Source organism: Manis javanica, chromosome 6, assembly GCF_040802235.1.
Source record: "Manis javanica isolate MJ-LG chromosome 6, MJ_LKY, whole genome shotgun sequence".
NCBI classification, from domain to species: domain Eukaryota; kingdom Metazoa; phylum Chordata; class Mammalia; order Pholidota; family Manidae; genus Manis; species Manis javanica.
The window spans coordinates 136,491,864-136,519,823 of NC_133161.1; the positions used below are offsets into that span (position 1 = coordinate 136,491,864).

The 27,960-nt window shown below is 48.4% G+C and overlaps 1 protein-coding gene across 5 annotated transcripts in view; it reads left to right on the forward strand.

Moving 5' to 3' along the window:
• The first annotated feature begins 5,835 nt into the window (after positions 1-5,835).
• Positions 5,836-27,960, forward strand: part of KCNJ1 (potassium inwardly rectifying channel subfamily J member 1) — a 48,811-nt gene continuing 26,686 nt past the window's right edge. For 2 of the 5 annotated variants that reach the window (XR_012132638.1, XM_017679095.3), the window contains exons 1-2: positions 5,836-6,021; positions 18,088-18,240. The gene's annotated coding sequence lies outside the window, so the exon portion shown is untranslated. Of the gene's footprint in view, positions 6,022-18,087; positions 18,241-19,890; positions 22,349-22,421; positions 26,235-27,960 lie in introns of those variants that run through there. The other 3 variants (XR_012132639.1, XR_005056672.2, XM_073239493.1) reach the window with 3 other exon arrangements.

The following is a 27,960-nucleotide window of genomic DNA, read 5'->3' on the forward strand; positions in this document are numbered from 1 at the left end:
GGCCAGGCTGAAGGAGAGGCAATGAGTGCTCACACATGGGGGATGGTGATAGGAGCACAGGGGGAGGGGAAGGGGCGGGGCTCCACCTCCTTCCTCGCACCAGGGGATGCACAGAGTAAAGTACCCCGAGCCACTCAGGGTTAGTTATTAGGAATCACTTTCCAATCTGGCAGTTCTGGTAAAAGACATTCTCTTAGTATTTACCTTCTTGTTTCTAAATAAATGCTTGGACTGCTGTGTATTGATGATTGCATGTTGGACACGGTCTACTGACTTCCTGATCTGGGAGGTGAGGAGTCAGATATAACGACCTCTCGGTGTCGTTATATCAAAATTTTATTACCTCAGTACTCAGTGTTTACATTATGACAACTCACTAAATATTGTTCACAGCTGAGCCCAGTAGTGTATGATAGATGCATTTCATCTTCTTTAAAAGTGTTTATACTGGGTGGAGCTAACAATTTTCTCGTGTACCTAGTTCTTCATATGTCTATTACTGAGTCATCCTGAATAGCTCCTTCAGAACCATAAAGCTCCTCTTAACACGCATCAGGCAGCTCTTGCTGCCCCACCGGCCCTGAGAGGCGCTCCTGCCATGGCCTGGCTGCTCTTGGGGCCCCTGGGCTGACACTCTGCAGCGTACCCTTCACCATTACCCAGACGATTCCTTTCTGTCTCACCCAGGCTGGGTCTCTGTGTCTGGGATTTCTTACGTCCCCCTTGCTGGGTTTCTACCCTCTGTTTTGGCAAATGCATCTTCCAGCAACTTCCTGGAGAGATGTCCATGAAAAATCCCATTTGAACCTTGTGTATCTGGAGTCGCCTTTACTCCGCTTGCACATTAAGTGGTAGTTAGACATTATAGAGTCATTTTCCTCTCCCAGTATCAACTGGGAATCATTCCACTGCTTTATAGTATCCTGTGCTGCTACTGGGGATTCAGATGCCATTCTGGTTGCAAATCATTCCAAATCATTTATGTTTAATATATTTTTCTTTATGTCTGGTGCTTTGAAATTTCATAATATTGCCTTGATGTGGGTATTTTTAAATTGTTTGGGCTGTTAATGTACCCTTTCCACTTAGAAACTCATGACCTTTAATTCTGAGAAATTAATAAAATATATCATTATTTCATAATTTCTCCCCTCTATTTTTTTTTTTTTTTAGTTCTTTCTGGAACTCTTAAATGCCAGCCTGGGTCTTCCAAGAAGAAGATGCCAGCACAGGATTTAACATGTAAGGTTTTTGGTTAGGGAGATGGCAGGAGAGAAAATGTGGAGGGACCCTGGGAGGTACATCTGGCTCCTGGTGAAGAAGACAGGGAGGGACAATTAGAGGGGAGATGTCCTAGACTGCTGTCCCGGAGCTGAAGCCCTGGTCAGAGGAGTTCCACCTCCTCCTGGAGCCACCTGCCTTGGTGCCCTCCCTCACTCAGTCACTGGCTAGAAGCAAAGACTATGATGGATCCCAGCAGGTGCAAGCCAATCTTTGGTTCATTTTATTTCCTGTAGCTGGAGGCCAGCTGGGTACATTCTCAAGGCTGCCACATCCTGTCAGGTAGATGCTAAGTCTCCTGCACTGACCATATACTTATCTTTTCTCTCCTGTCCTTGCTCCTTAAAAAAGAATCCTGGGAGGTTTTGTCAGCTTTGTTTTCCAACTATTTGATCTCCTCTAATATTTGTATTTGTAAGTATTCTTTTTTTGTTCTTGGAATCTTTTTTTCTAGTGTCCTGTTCTTGTTTCATGTCTATAATATTGTCTTTTCTCTCTGGAGATAAGTGTGGGTTTTAGGAATTTATTTTGTTCCCTATGTTGCCTCTGTTTACTCCAGGTACGTGTCCCGTTTTGTCATGATTTTTATTTTTAATCATAGAGACTTTCCCCAAATGTCTGATGACCCTTGGCTGCCTGTTGTCATTTTAGAGAGAGACGCTAACACACTCACTGGAAGCTATAGGGAAGATGACTGGGTCTGACCCTCCAGGCTGAGTGACCCCCAGGTGTCAGCACCGGGAAGTCTTTCCTCTCAGCTTGTTGAGTTTTCCTAGGGACAACTCTGCCCCTGTCCTTTGTGGTGGCTTCCAGGCATCTGGCTGCTGAGTGGAGGAAGGGGTCTGAAGGCTCCCATTCATTATGCAGATTTCTACGCAAGCTTGTTTGCTCACCCCTGCCCTCAGCTACATTTGGAGAACCCAAATCCACAGCCTGGTTTTCTCCAGAGTGAACTTCCAGTTCTCGGCTGGGTAACCTGTTTCCTATGAGGACTCCCAGCCAGTTGTCCTGTTTTCAGCACACGCACCAATTTCAGAGGTGGCTCGGTGTGCCCGCACTTGGCTTTCTGGCTTCGCCCTCCGCAGGCTCTTAGATTTTCCTCTTGCTGTTCTGCCTTTTCTCATTTGTTTTCCAGCTTCCTAAACTCTGTAAATATCTTTTGACCGCTCTTGTCTCCTTTCCCGTTCTTTTGTCTTTGTAGATTTTTACCTTTTTAAATTCCTTTGCTCCCATCTATGTTGAGTTCAGGAGACAGCAAAAATAAACATTTGTTCACTCTACTATATTGTCCACTTAAAATTCTTTTAAAATTTCCTTTCCTGATTCCCAAAATGATGAGTCCAGTGCTTTGCAAAGAATATATCCTGTACCTGAAAGCGTCCAGTCAGAAATGCTTTGTAATTAACTGGAGCAGAGGCAGGACAATGGCCCGCCCTCTGCTCCCTCACATGGGGAGACTGTGCCCCCACAGGGAGGTGATCATGTTAGTGAGGTAATGGGTGGGAGGAGCCCCCGCCTCACAGGTAGGCCTGCATGTGACTCCAGCTTGGTCACATATGAAATAAATATGTACCCAGAGACAAGTGTCTTTACCTCTCTCCTGGGACATTGATTAAAGCAATGCCTGTCCTGAAGGCTGTGAGGATGACATGAATGATGTGAGAGCAAAGCACTCGGCGCAAGTGGGGCGCTGGCCCAGGTTAGTCCCGCTCCTGTCAGACCAGGAAGTGCCTGTCTTGTACACACTGCTGTGACTGCTGCCCTCGCCTCAGTCACCCATCACGTCCCTGCTCCTGGCACCCAGAACTTGGTTCCCCTTTACAAAGTCCTGCGGGCCTTCCCTGCCATCTGCTCCGGCACCTGTTCAAGGCCCTTGCCTCTCAGGACCTGTCCTGTGCTGCCCTATTTCATGTGAATGCAATCAGACAGGCACCTCAAAAGGCCCACTGTGTCTCCGAGTCGCTCCTGTTGGCATATTCGTCACGAATGGAAGAATATCTCTGAAATGTTCCAAATTTCTTAAGAGAAACAGAAAACTGCTCCATGGACTCTGCTCATCCAGCTCAGGTGCAGAGGTGGGGGGGCTCTGTGTGGTTTGGGGAGCCAGCACAGCGGACAGGCACAGAGACAAGGACGCTCTCACTCTGTGACAGCAGAGACAGGAGACAGACAGCAGTGCGTGGCCCCGGGCCAGATTTCTCCCTGAGGACTGTGGGCAGGGCCGACTGAGGGGCTTTACGGGGGATGCAGCTTTCCACCAGGACAGACATCCTCACTTGCTCATTATACCCACAAGTGGTGCACCTGGAAGAACACAACAGCCCGGCCCTCCTGTTGCTTAGCAACGCCTCTTTCTTTTTCCTGGCAGGTCCCAGGGGGCTGTGTTGAAGGGCCAGGGTGGGAAGGGGGGAGGTGAGAGAACGTCCTGGTCTGCATAATAAGTAGGCATTCTGGCTCCATGCTACGGGAGGTACCTGTCCAGAAGATGAAGGAGCCACTGAAGAAAACCTTTATTTTCCTTATTTGGGGTTTGTTCTGTACTGTCGCTGAGAATGTTTACCTTTGAGAGGTGTGTGTTTGTATGTTGTTTGTGTTTCCATGTGGCTGGTGGATAATTGGGGAAATAAAAGGCATACCCACAACTCACACCCACATGCAGAACGTCAGCCTGCTTGAGCCCCAGCTCTGGAAGCTGGATCACAAAAGCCCTCTTCCTGGACTGTTCTGTGAGACCCCGGTGTCTCCCCTGCCAAAGCCCCTGGTGACTCCCTTCCCGTTGCGACTGCCTAGGTGCAAGGGCAGGGCCTCCAAGGAGCAGACACCGAGGTGGACTAACAGGGCAAGGCTTTGATTGGGTAAACCCTCACGTGAGAGCAACTAGGGAGAGAGCCGGGAGCGTCAGCACCCGTGATTCAAGGTTGGTCCTGGGTGGAGGAGCCGGGGAGGGAGTGGGGAAGCATCCTAGCCCCCTGGAGTTTCAGGAAGGTTCCACGCAGCCCTGTGGAGGTTCTCCAGGCAAAGCTGCTGTCAGGGGAGCCCCTCTCCCAGCGGTGCCCACCCAGTATCGGTGCTGTACTCGGGTACGTTGGAACCAACAGCTGGAGCCTGGGACACCGCCCTCCCTGTGCATTCTCAGAGTCCCACACCCAGGCTTGGGGAGATGGATTCTGGGGGGATCTGGGGCTGGGGCTTATCCCAAGGGCTGGGGTTGGGCTACCTAGATGGGTTAGAGGAACACATAGTGGGAAATTGGGAAAGGGGATACTTTCGGAGAAAAGGGTGAACCAAGGGGTGGAGGAACCAGAGTGGGAAATAGCGTGACTGCAAGGAGACCTTGTGAAGGGTAGTCGCACACAGTCCCAGCTGTTGAATCTCCCCCTGCTCTTCCCTCCCCGTGGCTCTGCTGTTCGTCTCTAGGGTAGGTCTCCTGCAGTCAACCTTCCAACAGGAAGGGCTATTCTACGCTATTTTACTTACACCTTCATATTCTTCTTCCTTTACTATAACAAGTGGCCATACTTGTATTTAAAACAAAATTTCCTTTTCGATTGTAATGATGCTTTCGCGTCCATGTTATCCTCTATGGAAATCATGCGTTAATTATCCCGTGCACTGAGCGGTGTCGGGTCACCAGCACACGGCTCCAAGCAGTGGTGCTGTCCACACTTTATCCTGTTCTTTAACCACTGAGACTCCAGTCAAGTCTGATGCCTCATGCCGCCTTGTGTGGTGTTGAGTGGAGAAGAAGGGGACAAAGAGGAAAAGGTGGCCTAGCCACAATCCCCTGCTACTCTGTGAAAACAAAGAGACAGCTTATTAAGGAGACCATTTTCTGATGCTCCTGGTGGTGACCAGCAGCGAAGTGGAATGAGGTCCACGGAAGACACCATGACAGGAAGGAACACCGGGAAGACAGCAACTCAGGAGGGCGTCAGATCAGACCTCCATCCCCTCAGCATAAGCCAGCGGCGGCGGAGGAAGGAGGAAAGAGAGCTGATTCTTGGAGTGCGTTGACCTTCATAAGCGTATACTCAATGCCAAGTGCATTGCATGCATTGTCTCTCTCCTCACCACAGACCTCCCAGGGCAAGAAGCTAGGAATTCGCCTCCTGGTGCTACATCGGTGGGCAGCCTGGCTCCCACACTGCTCTGCTGCACAGTCTCTGCTACAAAGCTCTACTTTGTGCTGGGGCCTGGGAAACAGATGAATGGCTTGAGGGAAGGTCAGGTCAGCCTGAACTTCTATGGACACTTAGTGAGTCACTGCAGGAGAAACTTTGGAGGGGCCCCTTGGGGTCCCCCAGCATCCTCACCGGGGAGCGTCTAGCCTGTGGGCACACATGCTCAACCACATACATTTGACTGGGACGCTGTCAGCATGAGCAAACTGGCCTTTTGCTTCCAAGCCCTGGCTCCATAAATAAACCTTTGCTAATTATCCCTGGAAGCTCAACACCTTTGGTGTATCTAGCTCATTTAACTGCCACGCCTACTCTTGTTAGATCCGGTTCTAAAGTAAACTATGTTCTTTGAGAACTTTTGCATACAGATGAGTCGGCAGCCAGTCTAAGCTGACCCACAGACTCATAAAAACCAACAGGGACTCAGGCACCCTCACACAGGACACCCAAACTCTTGGACCAAAGGTGCAAGGACTTGCTCACATCCAGGATCTCGTTGCTTCCTTGGGGACCAAGAAATTGAGTTTTTGCCGCTACATTCACTCTGGCAATCCACGAGGTAAGGGGGAAGAAATGCCACATCGCCTCTGTAGACAAAAGAGTCAGTTCTGGTGGGAAGTTTGCCCCCTTTTCCCTACCTCAAACTGATAGGCTGTCCATCACTCCTGGGTTTAAGAGTGTGATTTTAATTCACCCCATTGATGCTCTTGATCTTCTGGCCACTTGTGGATTATGAGCTGTGGACCTCATCCATCCTTCCCTTGGTCACCGCAAGGCCCAGAACTGGAGGGCAGTTAACTTCTTGGGTTGCATCATGCCTGGTTGCACTGTCGTCTTGGTGGTAGAGATGTGTGGAAGGCTTCTGTCTGATGGCATCCCACTAGCTGCTGCAGACCTGTTCTAGCAGGACCTCTCCAGGGGCCTATGAATGAGCAGGCATGGAGCCCCCTTCTCCAAACATCAAGTCATGTAGATTCTTTGCGGAGTCACTCAAAAAAAAGTGTCTTTTGCATTTGGCAAGGGTTAGGAAAAATGTGTGTTTTCTTTAGTTGGGCATACAAAATAGGGCAAAACATGGGGATTGTGGTAATGTGCCATTTCAGACAAGGACTTACCTGGCCCTGCTGGTGAATTCCCTTTAGTTATGGGCTCGGCTTGCCTCTTCTTACTCTATACTAATAGTTTTATAAAAATGTACTTCCCTAAGTCAGGTGGGGATATTTGGGGAGGTATGAGCTATCGGGGGAAAAAGATTGTTTTGATACTTAAGGCATGAAGATGGATTTTCTTCTGTGTAAGCAAGCTTAGGTACAGGGCTGAGCTTGCAAACAAGGACAGTCATGTGAATTTCTTCTGAATCGTTCTTGGAGCTTTGCTGCTATTGGGGGCTTTTGGTGTACTCTGATTTTTTTTTTTTTTAGCATACTGGATGCTGTAATTGCCAAGCATTCTGTGCTCGGCAGAGCTGAGACTCAGAATTTCTCATGCATGTCCCTTTCCTTTTCTCAGCAATTCATTTTTCTGTGCTAGGTTACAAATCTCCCTAGGACCTCTTCACAGCTCAGTGACTTTCCAAGGATCAGCTTGGACTCACATGCTTTTACCTGCCCTGTGACTTCCAAGGACAGAATGCTTCCTGGATCCTTCTCTCTAGAGTTTTTGTTGGGATTGCTTATATGGCAGCAGTTGGAGCCTGAGTTTGACTGACATTTAACCCCCTTGGTTGTGCAGTTTAAGATGCTAGTGATGACTATTGTCTTTCTTCTCTTCATTACTTTCCTCATTAATATTATTATTATACAGTGTTTTTCCTCATTGGCCTTTTAAGAAGCTTATAATGTGCACCCACTATGTTCTGGGAAGTATGCTAGGCCCTGGGAAATTGCTGACTAGCTCCTGTTCTCATGGTATTTACAGTTTAGGAGGGTTATGTACACAATGTACATGGAAACAGGCTATTGCACTCCAGTAGGATAAATACTGTGATGAATAGGGACTGTTACACAGCAATGCAGTTGCAATAGAATCATCGCATGCATAGGAAGGACATTCTACTTTGCCTTCAGAAGACCTCATGGAAGCATGATCCTAAGCTCGTTGGGTAGGCAGGATGTGGCTTGGTGGGACATGAGAAAGGACACTCCAGCACAAGGATATGGCATTTACAAAACTACAGACACAGGAGAGAGCACAGCATATACAGGGAATACCACGCTGATGTGGTTTGAGGTGGGTGGCATGGGGAGGGATGGAGAAAGATCAGAGAAGAGAAGCTAAGGGGAGAGCACTTGGGTGAAGGGCCTCATGAGTGACCCCAGGGAGCTTGGGCAGTACCTTAAAAATAGTAAGAAACTGTGAGATCATGCTTACATTTCAGAAAGGTTGCTCTGTCTGCAAAGTGCAAGCTGGAATTGGGTGGGGTAAGACCAGTGCCAAGGAAGCCAGTTAGGAGATGACTAAGAGGCGGGACACGTAAGATCTAGTGGAAGACTGGCTGCTAGGAAATACAGATCTGAAATAGGACCCTGGAAGCTGGCTGGTCTCATTCTGGGAATTTTCCCAAAGTCCAGACTTTGAGTGGAAAAAAGCATTTCCTTTACATTTACCCTCACACATCCACGGTGGCCTCTTGAGCACAGAGAGAGGAGTTAATGACCCCAGGTTATGGGGAGTCAGGAACTCTGCGGGGCAAGGGGCTGCTTTTTCTGGTGCCTCCTCTGCCCCCTCAGAAATAAAACCTGCAGTCGTTCGCTCTTCCGTGCCACTGAAACGGGTACGTGTCTGGGGAGAAGGAGAGCTTTCAGCAGACTGAGGCTGCATCCCTCTCCCGCTAAGCACCTATGCTTAGAGGATGCATTGCCCTGGTTGTCTGTGGGACCCCACTGTCGCCCTTACCAGAAGGGCAGGAAATGTGTCACTCCTTATGGTAGATGTTTAAGTTGAGACACTGTCAGAAATGATAACAGAAGTGCTGGAAGTGAGGTGCCCTTGTAACTCTCATGGTAGCTACCATTAATTGCCCCAATGTGCTCCCTATTTAAACTGAACCAGATACTGAATTGTCTTTCCTGTGGGTTATTCCTACAAGTAGGCACTATTTTTCAGTCCCATCCTGCAGGGAGGTAAAGGTGACAGAGATGAAAGGAGGGAACTTAAGTCAGGATCTCCTGAGTTTTTCCCACCAGGGCCACCCAGAGCACAATGATATCGGTGAGGTGAGCGGGGCACATGGAGAGGCTGCCGGGGGCTAGTTACACACTCTCCCTGGCCTGGAGAGCTGAAGGCATCGGAGTCTTGGTACACTTGACATCCCTTTAGGCACACTGGTGGAGCAGCTCTGGGCTGAGTACCCTGAGCCAGATCACACAGGCTGTACGTGCAGAGCTGGGATTCAGGCCTGTGTCTGCCTGATTCTGCTGCCCACCACATACCCATCCTTCTCTCCACTTGGCAGGTGAGGTAACCGTCCTTGAAATACCAAGTGAGGTCTCACAGTTCAGAATATCTGGATGAAGCAACATTTTGTGGGTTTAAGCCCCAATCTACTTCAGGCTAGCTGCTTTATGGCAACCCTAGAACTTTTCTCCCTGGAGCTGAAGTATCTTCTGGGGTAATCATAGGGACTCAGAGTGACTCAAGCTTACAAGTCACTAAGATGTAAGAAGATACAGGGATATGCACTGTGTTGCTAGTTCGAGTCCCTACTGAATGAATTTACTGGTACAGAAATCAAGGGTTGCCCAATCCTTAACTGAGAATAGTTGAATACAGTAATTAGTTATAAAGACTTCTGCTTAATACCCTCTTTCCCCCATATCAGCTGGCGTTTTCAGAGCTGGAGGTGATGGTCAGCTTGATCAGGAGGTTGAGAGAAAGCCAAAAGGGACCATCTACCTTCGTCTCAAGGCCAAGAAGGTCATTCCAATTTTGGAGGTTGACAAAAGAAAGTACAGGATGCTGGTGATTCAGGCTAAAGCCCAGAGTAAAGAGGAAAGGACTCTGACCTTCCCACTCCACTCTGTCTCCTGGAATATGTAAGAGTCAGGAGTAATACCAGCTCTTCTCTAGGCGGCAAAGAGTGCTGGCTTGATTGTGTAGTTCAAAGTCTTTGTGAATAAGCAGGGAGCGTGCCGAAAATGGGAAAACACACAATAAAACCAACCAAACAAGTATCTTGACAAAAGAAAAAAAGATGAAGGAAAAAATTAGTGTGAAGACATATAGAGGTAGACCCCTAAAAAAGTCAATAATAGAGAAAAAATAACACTAAGGTCAAAGGGCTCATGGGAGTCCATTCTCTGCTCCAGAGGGGATGGTCCTAAGCTGTCCTTGCTACGTTTGTTATGAAAGATGTTCAAAGAAAGGGTGTCACCGGCCTTGCCATTGCCTTGTGAGAATATGTGGCCAACAGGTGAGCCAAGCCTTTACACATGCAACTCCCTGGTTCTGTTTGAAGAAGAACAGAAAAGAAAAACAACAATAATGCAGAGAATGGCAATGTCAAGACTTGAGAATCCAAAGATGTTCTACCCTGAGCAGTTGCTTCTTAAAAACTTATTAAGGGCTTGAGCTGCCAATATAAAACTCAACCCAATATCATAAAATTAGAAAGCAGATCATTGAAACTAATTTTAAACAGTCATTCTGAGTGTTCCTCAAGTCCAGCTTACTCAGTGCGCACAAAAGAAGAAACTGTGGCCTGGTGGGATGCAGTGATGCTCAAAGTCCCAAGAAAAATGTCAATCTGAATTCACCCAACCTCACTTTAGATCAGGAATTGCCTCATTGAGAGAAACCTGTTATTTTCCTAAATCAGTCTCCCTGTGTGCAACAGTCTGTCTCAATGTGCATGTATCTGCCCCGAGCTACGTTGTGAAGATATCAAGCCTTGTAAACTTTGCATTCTAGTTAGATGCATATCACCCACTTAATGTTTCTAGAAGAGTCTTTTTGAATACGCTGTGAAATACAAGCCAGGAATTTCCATTTATTTAGACTTTTGCAATGTCCATGGCCCTCCCTCTTTTCCTATTGCACAATGTCCAGTGTTTCTTGGCTCAGATTCAGGAACTGTATTTACCAGCATGTCTCAATGGACCTCCATATCTCCAGGGAGTAGATTTAACTATGCGACAAACCACACTTGGAAGCAACAGGTTAATACTGTCTTTGCAATTAGAACAACCAAAGCTCTCTCAGGTGACTACCCCCAGGGGAAGACTCATGGTTCACTGCCCTTGATTAAATTCTTGAGAGCTTTCTGGCTTTATCCAGATCTGCCATTTGTCCTTGAGGAGCTGACAGAACTCAGAAACTATGTATAACTGTTAGCGTCTTGCAGGAAAAGACTCCCTGAAATTTGGCCCCTTGGACCACGTCCGATGATCATATGTTTGGAGAAATAAGAGTAATGCCAGTGGTGTGCTGGAAGTTGCATTCAGCCATTTCGGGGATCGGGGTTTTGGATGCCATTTGGGGGTGGAACTGTTGATGAATTAGGCGTGAAACACAGAAGGCTCAAACTGGATTCAGAGATAAGTCACGGGAGTGGTCAGAAGATCACTTCAAAAGACCTCTGGTGGGGCCCACACCACACTGGGCTTTTCTAAAGTATGAAGACACAGTCCCCGCCCTGCAGTCTCAGTGGGCTGATAGGCAGAAATGACAGGCACTTTCTAACTGATGGGCTCTCCCACCGAGTCTGCTTCTAGCGTGGCTCGAGGGGGACGGAGCGGCTGAGGAGAGAAGCCTTGACTTCTGCTTCATCCTCTTCGAAGGAGAGGAGATGGCAAGTTCTGAGGCAGCCTAACTAAGGGAGCTTATCGGAACCAGGCCTGAGAATCCCTTTAGAATCTGGGGCTTTTCCTGGTCGTTTGCCTTGCCCAAATGCATTGTGTATGAGAAATCAAGTCTTTCTCCCCTGGCCAATGCAGATGCTCATCACTGGTAAATCATGAGCAGGATGAAGCCCCCTGGGAAAAGAGGCTAGCTGAGAAGTGGAGAAAGATGTGTATAAGATTTGGATTTTATTCACCTTTTTATTAATTCATTTATTCTTTTGGCTGTGTGTTTAGAGTCTAGGGTAGTGTTCGCAGTTTTGGATTTCTACAAAGAAACGTTATCAGGTGTCCTGTGGAAGCATGGGAAGGGCATGGAGAGGGGACGGAGGTGGGCCAGCCCAGGCTGGCACCTGGAGCAGGGGGAATGGGCATGAAGGGGCAGATTCCCGCCTTCCCAGGCAGCTGAGGGTAGTGGCAGTGAAGTGAAGCTGGGAACTAGGTAGTCATCTGAGAAGGCTAGGCAGGGGTTGTGGGCTGAGATTGCTTTCTAACAGATGAAGGGGCTGGTTTTCTCATACCCACTGAAGACAAGATGACCAGAGATTCTAGTCTCAGCCTAAGGATCTGGGCTAGACATCAGGAAGAAGCCTGGTCCGGAGAGGTGCTAAGAGGCAGGAAATCCTTTCAGAGGGAAATGGAAACACACTGGCAGCCATATTCCTTAGGCAGGCCTGGAACCTGCATCTGTGTCTCTGGGACGTGTGTTAGTGCCACCAGCCTGCAGGCAGAGCGTGACTTGGTGCTCCTGGGAGTCTTGTCCCATCCCAGGGTCCCGGAAGGGGGCTCATCATGAGCATCCCTCACCCTAGGTCTTATATTCCTGCACCTCGGAGGTGAGTCCCCAAAGATGCTTCCCTCTCTTGGCTCCATGGAGCAGGTGCATGTTTCTAATGGTTCAAGCATAGACCAGGGACAGCCTCTCCTGGTGACCACCCCTGTTTAAGCCTTCCTCAGGCTGCCTGGGTCTGCCCCGTACACTAACTTTGCAGTTTCCTTTCTGCCTGAGACCCCAGAGACGCCAGAGGGGCATAGACCCCAGGCAGCTAGAAAGTCAAGGCTTTTCCCTTGTCCTCTGCGTCTTGCCCCCTCTGCCCTGCAGCTCGAAGCCTTTGCTTCCTCACTCACTGCAGCAATCCTCCTGCTCTACACGGTGCCATCCTGACCAAGTCCACCCCTAGCCGGGTCCCTGCTTAACCACCCTCAGCGCCAGTGAGCGTAGCCACAGGAAGCAGGTCTCTCTCGATGCCCCTGCTGGCCTGGTGGTTTTCCTATGGGAAGGCGCCTGGGCGGCAGCTGGCCGGACACCACTTCCTGTCTGCCTGCCTGGCCATGTGGGTGAGGGACCCCAGGGACTCTAACAGCCAGACCACAGGCAAGCTAATTTACTAATGCAGATACAGTAAACACTGTGCCTATTGCTTTGGTGACCAGAGACCACATGCTGAGCCATGCCAAGGCCTGCTGGCTCCCCGGGGATGAGGACAGAGAGGGCAGTGCACAGAGAGATGGCCATTTGGTCTCTGCCCTGTGGATGCTCCCTGCCCTGAAGTTAAGAAAAGTAATCCCAGACATTGTGCACAGCATGTTTTTGCTTTTCAAGGTATGCTAGGCAGCAGTGTGGCCTCATGTCTCGGATGGGGAAATCACAGCTCAGGGGAGGGGCTGAAGAGGAACCAGTCACCTGAGCCAGTCAGGGGGAAGCTGGGTCACCTGGGCTCCATGCTTATTTCTCTGTATCGCATCTGGGTTGCAGTGCCACCGTACCTCTCACTTTTCTGAGCAGCTCCCAAGTCTGCTTTTTTCTGCTCTACTTGCAGCCAGCCAGGCCCTGGCCCTGCAGTAGAATCTCCAGGCTGTTATGGCTCCAGGCCAAGCTGAAGGGACCACACGGACCCATCCTGGCAGTGGCAGTGAGCAAATTTTCCATATTCCAGTCAGTGGCACCTTCACTCGTCTTCTCAAAGAATCTTCTGGAATCCCAGACATAGTAATAGCAAAGAGACTTTCTGAGTTCCTTAAGTCATCTCTTCTGCAAGCCATGTCTGCATTTAAAACTTTACTCACTTCCATATTTATTTGTTCACTGTGAAGGCTATGCAGTGTCAGGCCCTTATCTGAGCCAGATAGTTATTACTTCTATTTTAAATTGGCAACAGAGGTAAGATTCTTCTCTGGAAGAGTGCTATAGAATCATATTACACTTTCAGTCAAAAAAAAAAAAAAAGGTCATGTCTAACTAACTCCCTTTCGCTATAATTCCAGTTCACTTTTATATGGTTAATTACTCATGCACCTGAATTCTCCCGAACACGGCATCATTTAATCTGTATAATGGCCCTGGGAAGTAGATATTATTATCATTGTTCTGACAGAAGGGAAAACTCCTGCTTTGTACCCATGCTAGGGCAGAGGCAGGCCTCCTTCCAGAGCTCTCCAGGTTTCCTAAGTCTGCCTGAAATTCTAAGACTCCCAGAGCAGTGCCCTGGGCAGGGGGCCAGCCCCAGTGGCTGCACGCGGCTGGGGCAGGTTTGGGAGGAGGCAGAGCCCGAGCTTGTCCCCGGCCTAGGTGAGCATCTTGGCATTGCTTCTCCATCATCCCTGACAGCCAGTGCCCTTCTGATCACTGGTGCTTGTCAAGGTCACCCCTGAGTCAAGGTCACTCAGTAACTATATTGAGGCTTCCTTAGCTCTTATCATATTCCATAATTACTGTGTTTCTTTGGTTCCTTTTTGATGTCCGTCAAGCTCTCCCCACCTCCCTCAATGTGCTATATCCCAGGTCCTAGCACAGAGCCCAGCACGTGAGAGACTCTTGATAAACATTTATTGACAAAGGACAGCATAGGTACAAGCAAAGAAAGAGAAGCCAGGGAGGGAAGAAAGCAGGGGTGCCTGTCCTTCCCCTTGGCTCTCCTGCCTCTCATGCTCTAAACGTCAGAATTCACCCATGCTGGCGGCCAAACCTTCAGGGACTTGTGATAGAAGGTTCCGGTAGGGCTTGGGTTCCCATCCCAGCTCTGACTCATGTGAGCAATTTAACCTTGCTAAGCCTCAGTTCCTGCCCTTGTAAAGTAGCCATAATCTTACCCACTTCATGGAGTTCCTATGAGGATCAAAAGAAATAATTTCCATAAAGCCCCCACCACGGTTTCTGGCACGTGGTAGATATTCAGCAAGTGTCTGCTCTAACTCCCCTGCAGTAATTTCAAGCTTTGAGCCTCAGTCCTGTGAAGTAAACCCTGTAGTGTGCCTACAGCCACTTATGAGTAGCTATCTCTCGGCTGGTATGAGGATCTTAGAGAGAATACTCCACTAGCCTTCCATCTGCTGCAAAGAAAGTCACTTTGGAAAGGATACATTTTAATGAGTTTCTTCCAAGAATTAAACCCAAGGTGGACATATACCATGCCAGTTGAAACTCTAAAAGGCTGAATTCTAACTTTCTGACTGTGAACTTGGATCAATAACTTGGTCTTTCTGATCTCTGGTTTTCTTCTCTACACATGAGGGAAAATAATGCTGTTGTTTATGTGGTAGAGCAGCTAAACTATTGAGTTTATGCACAGAGAGTGCCTGGAACAGAGTGAGATCCATCAGTGTTAGTTATTGTTGATCCATGGGTTAGAGGGAAAACCATGCTCACACTAAACTAGCTTCCAGAAAATGTCATGGCACATTCATTAATGGCCAGGTACTTATATCCATTTTGCCTCCTCTCCTCTTCAAATAACACAAAAAGATAAAGTCCCTTCCCATTTTCATTCATGCATCAATTCACTCATTCAACAAACACTACATGTAGCTGGAGAGACCCATGCCATGCTAGCAGTGGTGAATCATCAGTACAATATGCTGGTGTGGGAGTTGACGTGCTTAATCGCCCTTCTCCCATATCTTCCATTTCTGGGCTCCCCACTGTAATGCAGGCCTCCTGAAAGAAGGAGGTTTCCTCTGGGCGCCTGTCTGCTCAGGTGCGGACACTCGTCTCCTCATTCCAGCTGCCCCTCTTGCCCGTGTTCTGTGTCTGCCTCCCTCGGTCCTGCACTCCGCTTGCCCTCTCAATTTCACCCACATTTTCTTCAGGTTTTCTGAGATACTGCACATGGTTCAGCTGCTTTTGCATTTTTAAACCCTTGACCAAGTAAACAAGTGCCAAACATGGGTAATTTTTTGATCATGTGAACAAATTCCCAGAATCACACACATTTCCTCTATTCATGGCCAAGTACAATATCAAGTTCAAAATACATGAGGTTTATGTGCTGCTATGCATTGTTGAGAATCTAAGCTGAAATGTTGCAGGTGAAGGGCAAAGGGCCTACAGATTCATAGCGTTCTTATGAACAAGCCCTGCCTTCCCACCACTCATCAGCCTTGGCCTTGAAGGATTCACCCCATGTAGTTTTCATACCATCACTGGGTATTTATTTGGTTTTTAGCTCAAGTCCGCACACTCTGTCTCTTTCATCCAGGGGAGGACACTGACTTTTAATCATTCAAGAAATATTTGTAGAGCTTCTATTATGGATCTAGATGCGAAAGATTCAAAGGAAAACATGACAGGCTGCTTTCCCAGAGTATAAGTTCGAGCAGAGGAGATCAGACTAGGTCTTGATTAGTAGGCAACTAAACAAGGTGACATCTGGCAGGGGACAGAGATGAGAAGAAGCTAAAGTAGACAGGAGTGCAGAGTTGACTGGGCAGTGACTGCTGCCACAGGCGGGATGCTGACAGGCCTTAGATGCTGATGATGGGAGTCGAGGCCCGAGTGGCTGAAGGAGCCATAGGAAGACCCAGAGCCGGACAGTGAGAACGAGGGACCCGGGCGGCCGCAGGGCAGGTCTGAGCAGAAGAGCTGGTGACACTGCAGTGATATGAGTAGGGCTGGGGAGTGTGGCAGAGCCCAGGTCGTACAGGGCCTGGAGCTCATAGGGGGAGAATTCAGCAAGGCAGGACATGATCTGATTTACACGATTCGTGCCTCGCTGTGCGGTGAGGAATGTATCATGGGGATGAGAGAGTGACAGCAGGGACATCAATGAACAGGTGATTGCTGTAGCCCAGGCAAGAAACTACAGTGGTTGGGACAAAGGTTGGCAGCAATGGAGATGGAGCAAAGAGGACAGGGAGGTTCTGAATGTATTTTGTAGAAAGACTTGCTGATGGATGTGGAATGAGAGAAGGTAAACAATCAAGACTGAATCCGGGTTTTGCTTGAACTAGCGGGTGGTTGTGCCATTTACAACCTGAGCTGAGGAAGACCCAGATTAAATACAATAGATATAAAATAAGTTGTATTAGGTGCTAAGAAGGAAAAGAAGAGGATGCCAGGAAAATCTTTTTGGTGTAGGAATTTCGACCTGGAATGGCTGTATCCAGGTGTGCTGCCCCCAGATTCCCCGGGGGAGATGCACCCCTCACCCTCGCCCCAGGGTGATGGGCCCTACCCTGTGCTAGGAGTTCTTAAAGAAAGGATCGTGCCAGTCGGCAATCGCCAAGCCTTGTGCTCCAGCAGCTCCTGGATCTGGGAGGCTGGTCAGGTCAACCTCACAGGAAATTCAATTGGTCTGGCTCCACTGGATCTTCATGGTAATAATAATCTAATCTCATCGATTAATGAGCAATCCTTTTCTTTCTGATCATCAGCGTTTGTTTCCGTTTGTTAATTCTTCCCTAGCAGCCAGATAAATGACGTGTTCTCCTTCTGGGCTTCATACATGCAAACACCCTCCTCCCAGGTCCTTTAAAGCAGCACAGAGTCCCCTGCCTCCCTCTCCCGGGGGTCCTGGTGGGAGAGCCTTCTAGTGCCAGGGAGGACAGGGGAAAGGGAGGCAGAATGCTTTCCAAGGCCTGGCATCTCCTCCTGGCAGGACCACATGCCCTTCCCCACGTTTCTGTGCAGCTTGTGTAGGCATTTCTAAGCTTGTTCTTGAGCCAGCTGCCTGCTCAGATCCAGACCCGGGATTCACAATTATTCCCTAAATGCCAGCTCAACCTTTGGCTGCGTCTTCTTCAGGGCTCCTCAGCCCTGCTAAGCAAAGGAACCTGACATTCTTGAGGTTTCCATGTGGCAGATCCTCTGCTGGGTGTTCCTCCACTGATTTCTATCTCCGAGTCGTAGGAAAGGTCCTCTTGTCTCCCTGGTCACGGAGGACACTTGGGTTCAGAGAAGTGATTTATCCTGCCGACAAGTGGAAGGAGTGGAGTTTACAGCAAGGTGCATGGCCCTTTACAGCCTTGCCTTCCCTACCTCTGGGACACCTGTTGGTCCCTGTGTCTGCTCTGCCAACCCCACAATGTGGTCCTTTGCAGTGATGCTCTCAGTCTTGGTGTTGCTCGCAGCTGGGACTTCACCCTTCAGGTGCCAGGCAACCAGCATTTTGGCCAGTGCGGAACCCAGTTGTCAATCTCTGCTCAAGATCTAGTGGTCTTCCTTCGATCCTTTCTTCTCCATCTGGCCCAGTGCAGGGCAGGGGAGCCTGAGCAAGCCGGGCCATGCCAGGACTCAAATGACCTGGGGACAGACCCATCCCTGGAAATGAGTACCGGTATTGGGAGTCCGGAGGGAGTGTGGATGGACAAGTGAGTGGCCCAGGAAACAGTGGCTTTGGCTAGAGGGTAGACAGTTTAGGTCTGGGCAGAGCAGCAAGACAAACATCTCCAAAAAAAAAAGAAGAGAGAGAGAAAAGGTAAAAAGCAAACATAAATAACTCACAATAAGCTCCAAGGTCTTTATTGCTCTTTAGCTCTTCTCAGTGACCTTTCTTTCCCTTTTCATTTTCCAGGCTTAATCGATCTCGTTGGGAAATTAGCTCTGCAACAACAGAGGCAGCCGGCTCAGTCACGCACCAGGCAGCAGGGGACCTCGGGTCCACGTCTGACTCCACACCACGGGGTTCAGGGCCAGGGACTCCGGGGTGCCCGCGGGCTCTCTCCAGGTAGACCGGCCTCATTTCTTTCAGTAGGAATTAGTGCGCATAAGAGGACAGGGGCTAGGCTTTAGTTTATTGTTCCCAAAACACTGTTTATTTAAGATGGTTATTAAGAGCCAGGTTCGGTCCTGATGGTGCCTCTGCAGACAGGTTGTTGTGATTTATATTGATCCACGTAAGGACTTTTTATTTAAGGGAGGCAACTGAAAATAGAGGGGGGTGGCTCAGCACCTTCTTTTGTGCTCTTGACAGTGGCCCTTGTTCAGGAAGCACAAGAGGAAATCCAGCCCTGCCTGGGCAAAGGCGCCAGCCCCTGGGGATGCCCAGTGGGTGGTTTTCTGTCCTTCCCTGGAGAGCTTCCACCCAGCTCTCCCCACGCTGCCACCTGAGGAAGCAGCAAAGACCCCATGCCAGGCTGGCCAGGATCCTGTCCCCTTCTTGCCATGGTGTGTGGGGGGCAAAGGGAAGGAATGGATGGGGGGCGAGGGTGAGGAGTAAGGACAGTTTTGAGTGGTCCCATGGGGCTCTGGCTTACCTGTGAGGTGGTGCTGAGGCTCAGCAGAGGCCAGTTTAAATAAGAATTGGATTATGAATGTCACTGACTCCAGGCCTAGAACGAGGGCTGTGGGCAAGAAACAAAATGATAGAAAAAGTAAAAATTAAAAATGTCCTGAGCGAAAGAGACAGAGGGAGGGAACGACACTGAGCTCCTGTGGGAGCCTGAGGATGACCCAGCAAGTAGGGCTGGGGTAAGGATGGGGAACTGAAGGGGAGCTGGGCCATGGGGAGGCAGGGCTGTGTGGAGGTTGGGTTGTGGGGAGGCTGGGACAGGGTGCAGGGAGACGAGTCCAAGGCCAACTCGGGGGCACCCCATCAGACAGCCTGTGAATCTGGGGCCTGCCATGCCTTAGGGACCTGCAGGCCTGCTCCTGATCACATGATTTAGCTCGATCTCCAGCCCTGGAACGTGCGAGGAGACACGGGCAGAGCTGAGCTGGAGCTTCACCTTGGAGCTGCCAGGCCAGGGTCACGGTGGGTGTGATTCTCAGTTGTACAAGCCCAGGTCAAGGTGGATGGGTGGGAGGCACCCACACTCTGCCTTGTCTGCTCTACCCTGGGCAGATGTGGGAGAAAAGGTGTCTCTCCATGTGCTGGCAGAGCTTCCGCTTAGGGGAGAGGGTAAGAAGATAACAACTTTCTGCACCTCTAGCCTCACGTGACTGAGAAAATAATTCTGATGGTGGTGCCTCCAGGGATCACTTGCTATAGGAAGGAGGTGCCAGGTTCAGCCAAGGGCCCAATAAAGGCCTGAGGGTGTGCTTTTGGCTGGAGCTGGAGGAAGAAGTAGAAGGAGAAAAGGAGGAAATAAGGGTTAAGAAACAACAAAGTGGGATGAGGATGGGAGGAGAGTTTGGTGAGTCCCAACTGTGCAGAAGACCCTTGTGTATTTTTCTGTACCAGCTCTATTGAGGTATAAAATATAATATGATACATAATATAATATATTCCTGTACCACACAACCCACCCATTTAAAGAGTATAATAATGATTCTTTCATATATTCACAAAGTTGTACAACCATCACCACAATCAATATTAAAACATTTCATCACCTCAGAAACAAATTCTGTTCTCTCTTTCTCTCTTTCTCCATAGATTTGCCTGTTCCACTTTGTATAAGTGACATCATACAACGTCTGGCTCCATTCAGTTAGCACAATGTTTTTGGGGTTCTTCATGTTGTAGCCTACATCAGAGCCTTATTCCTTTTTCGGGGCTGAGTAATATTCCACTGGATGGAGCTGCCACATTTCATTTGTTGTTCATCAGCTGATGGATGCTTGGGTTGTTTCCATTTCTGACTGTATGAATAATGCTGCCAAGAACATCTGTGTGCAGTTTGTATGGACATGTGTTTTCCACTTAATTTCCATAGCAACAAATGGGCACTATAATCACTAATTTATTACCAAAACTGCAGCTCAGAGAGGTTATGTGACTTTTTGAGATGGAACAGCTTCTTTTGATTTGGTTTGATTATGATAGAAGGGCAAATAAGAGGAAATAAAGTGGAATTTTACTTCACCTCTTCCAGGCCATTATACACCCCACTGAGTAAAAAGAAACTACAAGAGGAATGAGGGCAAGTGCGTCAGCAGGTCTGCTGTAGGGCCCACTGGCCTTCTCTCGGGAGGTAGGTGGTGGGGACAGCCTCACGTTTGCCCTGCCCTGGCATGGCTCTGAGGTCGGGGAGCAGGCCACCCCCCATCCTGCTCCCCCTCCTCAGTGGTAGACGTGAGAACCAGTCAAGAGCAGCTCAAGACAATTGCTGGTGTGGCTCATCAGCCTGTGGGGAGCCAGATGGGCAGTCTCTGCAGCAAGGTCTCCATTCTGAGGGGCTTCCTGGGTGGGTACTGGCTGGTGACAAGAAGAGCTCCAGAGAGCGGAACTCAGCATGGACCCAAGGGCGACTCGATGGTGTGGAACAACAGGCTCATTGAGGCTGCTGGCTCTGCTTCCCTCTGCCTCCAGGGCTTTCCCAGAAAGCACTTAGACATGGGAGGGTGAGTGACGTGACGCCCCATTAATGTAACTCTGATGGCTCTGCAGAGCCCTGGCCAGAGCTGGTAATCATTGACCAGCAGTTGCTCCCCAGGGCAGAGCAGTAGCTTCACATGAATGCCGGCTCTCTAGATGATGGACTGCACCATGGTTTATCCTAGAGCCTTGGCCCATTCATCCTTTCTGGGAAGCGTGATGCTGTCGCATCCTGGACACTGGTACAGAGAAGCTCACAGACAATGACTCAATCGGATCTTTCATTCCATGCATGGCTGTAACTTGAAAGAGAAATCAGAGCTGGGCAGTATTACTAAAGACATTAAATAGCTTGATCACTTTCCATGATCAAGTTTTGTCTAAGCTCTTTCTGTGCATCTATAAGACAGCTATGAATGTCCCCATTTTGCAGATGAGGAAATTGACACACTGAGAGATGGTTATGAAGTGCCCCATGTCAGAGCTTGTGAATGACTGACTCCAGATGCCAAACCACTTCTTAAATCTTGCTGAGTTGGCCTCTTGATGGAGGCGTGAAGTGAAACTTCAAACATTAGCTAGAATGTGGGACTAGAGGGCATCCTCCTCCATGCTCAGGAACCTGGTGCTCTGTGCCTTCTACTTGGCAAGTCTATCAGAGCTGGGATGCCAACACAATGCCCTTTACATGAGGGTGCAGCATCATGAATACTGGGCCCCAAGTGCCTGTGTCAAGGCATGAGCTAAATTTTCCCATTTTGTAAATTGTCAAGGTTTGAAATTCTATATGTTTTCTTAAAAACAAAGGGTACATTCTTGTTGCAGACACTCAGGAAAGTATGTTCAGGGTCTCCAGTCCACATGCAATCCATTCGTTTTGGGGCTGGAAATTCTGAGTTGATGTAATACCAACCCAGCCACAGAGAACTAGATGGGTCAGGCTAATAACAGGATCTCTGCACACATAATAAATACCACTTTTTGTAAACACTGAGATTCTTTTATTAAACTCCAGGGCCGTTTGGGGTGGGCAGCTCAATAGATGAGACTGAAGAATCATTTCATTACAAATGTGTCCAGTTTTCAGAAAAACAAACTGTCCCCCAACACGTAGACTTTCATAAGATAAACAAGTGAATGATTATTTTAATTGCAAAAATTGTTCTTTACTTTATAAAATAATTCAGCAAGGAGTTCTTTAAATATCTGATATCTTAATGCATATGTAATATGACTCACTATAGGCAAGCAATTTCTGTTCATATGCCATCTTTGGAGGCCGTTGTGTATTGGTTTCAGTGTAAGATTATATCTAGACATGTTCAATGATATTTTCATTGTGATGGAGTTCTTTTCAATAGTGATGAGAATACAAAAGCCATGAGAATAGAAATGCCTTTGGACCATTGTGTTTATTTAATTTTCAGCCGTAAATTCATCAGAAAGTAGGATTCAACAGGTAGGAGAGTATCCCTCAGGAGGTCTGGCCTGAATGCATGATAGAGGACTGAGAGCAGACCTTCTACTATTTCCTATAGAGAGGGGTCCCATGTGTCCCTGGGAAAGACTGGTTTGAAATACCCCCAGGATCCTCTAGGGGGCCTGTCCCCTCGCTCCAGACGATAACCATGTTTTCTGTGTTGTATTAGGGACCTTCCCTTCTGTGCTTTCACCCCAGCCTGGAGTCTTGACAAGGCAACTTGGCAAGTTCCAAGTGCAACAGCTGGGATCCCAACCCCATCAGCTCTTGTTTGGTCACAAGTTTTGCTCATACGTGAAGCTTTGAAAGTCATCTTCTGCGCCTCTTCAGACAGAGGCAACTGGCTGGATGCTCGCATTGACTTCCCCAGAAGACAACTAAGGCTACAAGACAGCCAGACAAAGCTTTGGTTCCCAGGGGCCAGAGGCCCCAGGCCAATCATCTGCCCCATCCCAGTGCTGTGGGGGCTGAGTCCCACCGTGATGGTGGCGTTTGACCCCACTGCTCCCTCCATGTCCCCTTCTGAGAGTCAAGCACTTTGTGTCCTTCACACCTTGCTCTACGTATTTATTCCCTTGACAAATATTTACTGAGGATCTATTTTATGCCTGGTATGGGGGTGTGTGGGCACTGAGGATATAGCAGTGGAGGAGGTGGGTGGGGTCCTGTCCCTAGACCAGCACAAAAGCCAATATGTAAGTTAAAATTACTGTAAATACTGCACAAATGGTAAAGAGTATAATAGAATATTGTAAGGGGGGAGGAACGTGTTGTAAATGGGAAGGAAGGTGGTCAGGAACTCCTGTCCCTTTCAGAAACTGACATTGAAGTTTCTTTCTGAGAAATGACATTTAAGCTGAGACCAAGTAGTCAGCCTGGATGGGGAGAGGGGAGGTCCAGGTGTTCCCAGCAGGGAAAACAGCACAGAAGGCAGGCTAGGAGAGGTTAGGCAACTTGCCCATTTTCACAGTTGAGGCTGGGCCTCAAATGTGTATCTTTTTGCCTCTGAAAGCCCCTGGTGTGTTGCCTAGGCATGACCTCAGCACTCAATAAATGTTGCTGAACTACCCAACTCCAAGGCCAGGATGCTCTGATCTCTACTTGAGCAGCAGGGACGTCAGGCTCAGCTCACCGTCCACTGGGGAGGATGGTCCCCATCACCCCCCACAGACCCTCAGCATCACAGCAAACTTCTGTCTGTACAAGAGCAGTAACTGTACTCTGCAGGTGTCTGTAAATGTCTCCAAACAGAAGATGTCATCCCCCAAACTCCAGGCCATCATCTAAAATTAGCTCAACCCAGGGCAGTCTGTGGAAGCTTCCAAAGAAAGCAGGATGCTGGACACTATGTTTTCAGCTGCTTGTACAGTTGCCTCTTACTTCCTTGGGCATCATGATCACTGCTGAACTCTCCCTGGCATCATGAGGCCCTTCTCGTGACATGGGGCCCGTGGCCTTCTCCAAAATGTACTCTCAGATCCAACCTAGTTGATCCTGTATCTGTCCATGGGTCCCCACCCACCCACACACCACGCTTCTCTCCTTTTTGGGTGCTGTTGCTCATGCTCTTCCTTGTCCCCAGAAACCTGTCCTCCACTTACCAACCCAAACCCTCCCCATCCTTTCAGGTTCAGTTTCTTCAAAAAGGCTTGGTCTCTTGCTAACTTTTACCCTCGTATGTGATGTCTGCGTCGAGCAAGGAAATGCGTGGACATTCACCATTCCTGGTGCCTAGTAAGTAGGTGCTGAATAAATGTTTGCTCTCCCTCTACGTTGCTTAGTAACTATTCTGAGTATGCCATGGGGCTCAAAAGCAAGGGTATCTCAGTTAGACAAACTGGTTTCTTCTTCTAATCTTTGCTATTTTTGGCTTTCTGCTTTGTGATCTTGGGCAAACTGCTTGACCTCTCTGAATCTCAGTCCCACCTTCTCGGATTATTATGAGAATGAAGTATGATAATATATGTAAGAGATTTTACACTTGTGTCCAGGCCAACACTGTAGGCTTCTGGGGTTCCAGAATTTCACTGTTCCCGTGGCCCCCATCTGCACCCAGCGGCATTGTGCTCTAGAGGGCGCTGTTCACACAGACGGCCCCCTGTCCCCTGGCTCTGTGAGCTGCCCTGAAGCCCTGCACTGAAGTCTTCACTGGGCGTCTTCGCTTTGACCTTGGGTCACCCTGCTAAGTCTGGCTCAGTCCACTCACCCGAAGCAAAGCAAGGCCTTCCCATGGTCGAGTGCAGAATTCAGTGGAATTTAGAAGAGGATTCTCGGAAAATCTCTGGTAGAAAACTGAGTTGATGCAACTGTGTGGCTGTGAGTTTCTCTTTCCTCTAGGGCTCTTTCACTCTGCTGCCCTCAACTCCTCACAGCATCCAGGAGTGTGTTGCTCTCTTTTGAAAACTTTAAACCAGGTAGAGGTGAGATTACCTTTTTCGTCCTTCTTTGCAGAGCTGAGACATGCTAGCATTTACTAAATACCATAAGAAATAATTATGAAGAACAATATGGAAATACACATAGAATAAACTCTCAGCTTCCAAAGCATAGGTTTCTGACTCCATAGCACATGCACGCTGTTACCAAAAACGTGTAGAACCCTGCAGACACGGTGCTTGGGTCCAGGTTCTCTAGGTCCCAGGCTGGCTGTGTTGGTGGCAACTTCACACCTCCTGATGCTTCCTGCTGGGACCCAAGTCTGGTGCTATGAAGAAATATAGGTCTTTGTGGTAAGAATATAATTACCTTATGGTGACCAATAGCTCTAGTAAATTTTGTTATTCCCTTGTTTCTTCACATCCTGATACTAAAGCAAGCACGGGTACGAAGCATGCATATGCAGGTATGACTTCTGGAAGCAGTGGAATGGAATTGGTTCCCACCAATTGGCTTGTAAAATGGCTTTATGACCTCTTAGTTACACCTCTTCTTCTGTCCTCTCGTGGTGTCAGTGCCTTCCATTCAAAGAGCACAAGAAGAGCCCTGTAGCTGCACAAGGTGGCTTTCTGTGCTGTGGAGAACACACACCAGAAACTGTGGGGAGCCTCATGGTATATTAAAAAACAAATGGATTTTGGTCTTGTTTCACATGACTTGGGGAATGTTTAAGGATGCAATACTTTGTTCTGGGTTAGATGTTGTCAGGAAGGAGAAGTAATTCTATGATTATGTTAATACATCTTATGATCTAGAAGGAGAGAAGACTGCTGTGAGGCTGAAGTTATCATCGGTTAGGAAGCAGTGATTGCTCATAATAGCCAAGATAGGGGATGTTTGGTCATTTTTTAGAGTTTGGAGAATTTGGTCATTTTTTACCATTTTTTTATGGTAGGGTTCCTGTTTTTGTCTGTGTTCAGATGTGATTACAGAGGGGCTTTGTCTGATGTTGATGTTTGACGGAGAACACCAAGACCTAGATGCACGTGTGTGAGTGCCAGGACAGCCTTCAGCCACCAAGACCTAGCTGCACGCCTCCTACCCCACCCTACCCCACCCCAGCTTCCAGATGTCGGGGGCTGCTTTTCTCTTTCTCTGTGGGTCTGTTATATGTTCAGAGATATGATCAATCCTAATTAATGTCTCTGGTAAGAGAAGAACACCACTTGTGGCTACCATTCCTCTCTCCAGCCTTGCCAAGGGTTATTCTCTGCCTCTGTCCTCTTCCCACTTCTCCAAGATAAGGCTTCTGCCCTGACTGTAGACAAATCCCTTGTTAAAGCACGTTTGTCTGCTCTCGCATGTGGGAAGCCAGGCCCTGAGCCAGTGCAGCTCCCGGACAGCGGTGTATTGTCGGAACCTCTGTCACTCTTTCTCAGGAGCCTTTCCCTTCATTTGGATGTCATCTCCGGTTCGGCAAATTTAACTCTGCATAACAGACTCCAAATGGCCTGGGTCAGTGAAACCTGGTAAAACTGTCGCACGACTTTGAATTTGTGAACTAATAATAATAATGGTTGCTACCATTTATTGCCTACTTGCTATGTTCTGGGAACCTTATATATGCGATTGCATTTAAAATATACTACTACCTTTGAAGGTATGTTATTACAGCCATTTCATGGGAAACGGAGGCTCAGAAAGGTTAAGTGGCTTGCTCAGGTCACCTGGCCATTAAGTGGCAGAGCCGGGGTTCAAGTCCCTGTGGCTGCTACCCGAGCTGGGGCTCCTTCCATTCTGCCCTGCTTCTTCTGGTTGTTACCTGTGCCATGAGCAACACAGACCCAGCCTCCCACCTGCCCTCGGTACCCCCTGTGTGACACACCTCTGCAGCCCTGCCGACAGAACACGGTGTGCCTTACAAGAGCACCAACACCCTCAGAGCTTGTGATTCCCTGGGTCTTGTTCCCAAACTCTTTTCTCTGGAAGGAGCCAGGCACCTAGAAAGGCCTGTGCTGCTTTCTCACCCTGGGCACAAGGTGACCTGTGACTTCACAGTGGACAGGGCCTGCGAGGACACTCACCCCAATGGAAAGGTGAGGTGCTCCTGAAGTGCCCTCCCCAATCCAGCCTGGAAGAGCCCTGAGGTTCAGATGCCCTTGGACATGCCCATGAAGCCAGCAAAAACTGCTTCCACCAGACTTGCCAAGTCCTGTTTAAGAAGAGCCCATGCCAATGCCAAGTGAGATGCCTGATTGTGCTTAAGTCCCCAGAGGTAGCTTCTTGGAATTACCAAACAAAAGGGAAAGAACGCCTTCTCTCTAGAATAGGTTCTGAATGTGCAAGAGGTAGACATAGTCCGGGGCACTAGATAAACCAATGTTCTCGGGGCTCTGGGGGTTTGCAGATCCAGCTGGGTGGCTCTCTTCCAGTTGCCTGAGATCATTTTCATAGAAAACAGGAAGTCCTCTGCAGTAGCAGTTAGATGCACCTGTTTCAGCTCCTTAGCAAAGGTGTTTTGAAGAGTCTAAGCTTGACACCCAGCCTGCTGGGTCTCCTCTTTGGTGGCTGCTTTAAAATCCTGTCCGCAACCCTTTCAGGCAGCAAACATGCCACACTGCAATTATTGAATTACTTATCTGGAAGCAGCTTGAGAGCAGGAACTGTTCCCTTTTTGTTTCCTAGCACAGCTGAGCACACACTGTTACTGGGACACAGTAAATGTTCAGTCTATAGTGTTTGCTCGATCATATTATTAAGAGGGCAGGGACCATGTCCCATAATCCAACTCTATGCCTTGCTGCGGTAGGTCCTCAGAAATGTTCAGTAAATTTTTGTGGAAACTTGAATTTATTCCCCAGCACAGTTGCAAAGGAACTGTAGAAAACTATTGACTTCTGCCCTCAGTACTCAATATCCTACCTGTCACATAAAATCTCAACTCTCAGAAATACTCAGAATAACTAAGGCACTGAGAGTTTTGACCAAAAGGCAGACTGTATCAAATGTTTGTCCATCTCTAGAAAGAATGGGATAGCCTTTGTTATTCTAAGAGGTCATAGATGCAATGACTTTGGGCCCTCCTCTCTCTGATAGAGTGGCTGCTGTGATGCCAGCAGGAGGGAGGCAGGGTATTAAGGTCTATAGGAGAGCCCACATCCATTATGGCTGTCCTCAGGTAGATGCCTGCATGAGAACAGCCTCTACTGATTTCTTTCATGGTTGGTGTGAGTGTTGCATGCAAACAAAGCGGGCATTTTTATAGAGAAAAGGAGATTCAGAAGGAAAGTGTTTCTTTGCAGGAATTTGAAGGGCTGTTAAACTGAAGAGGC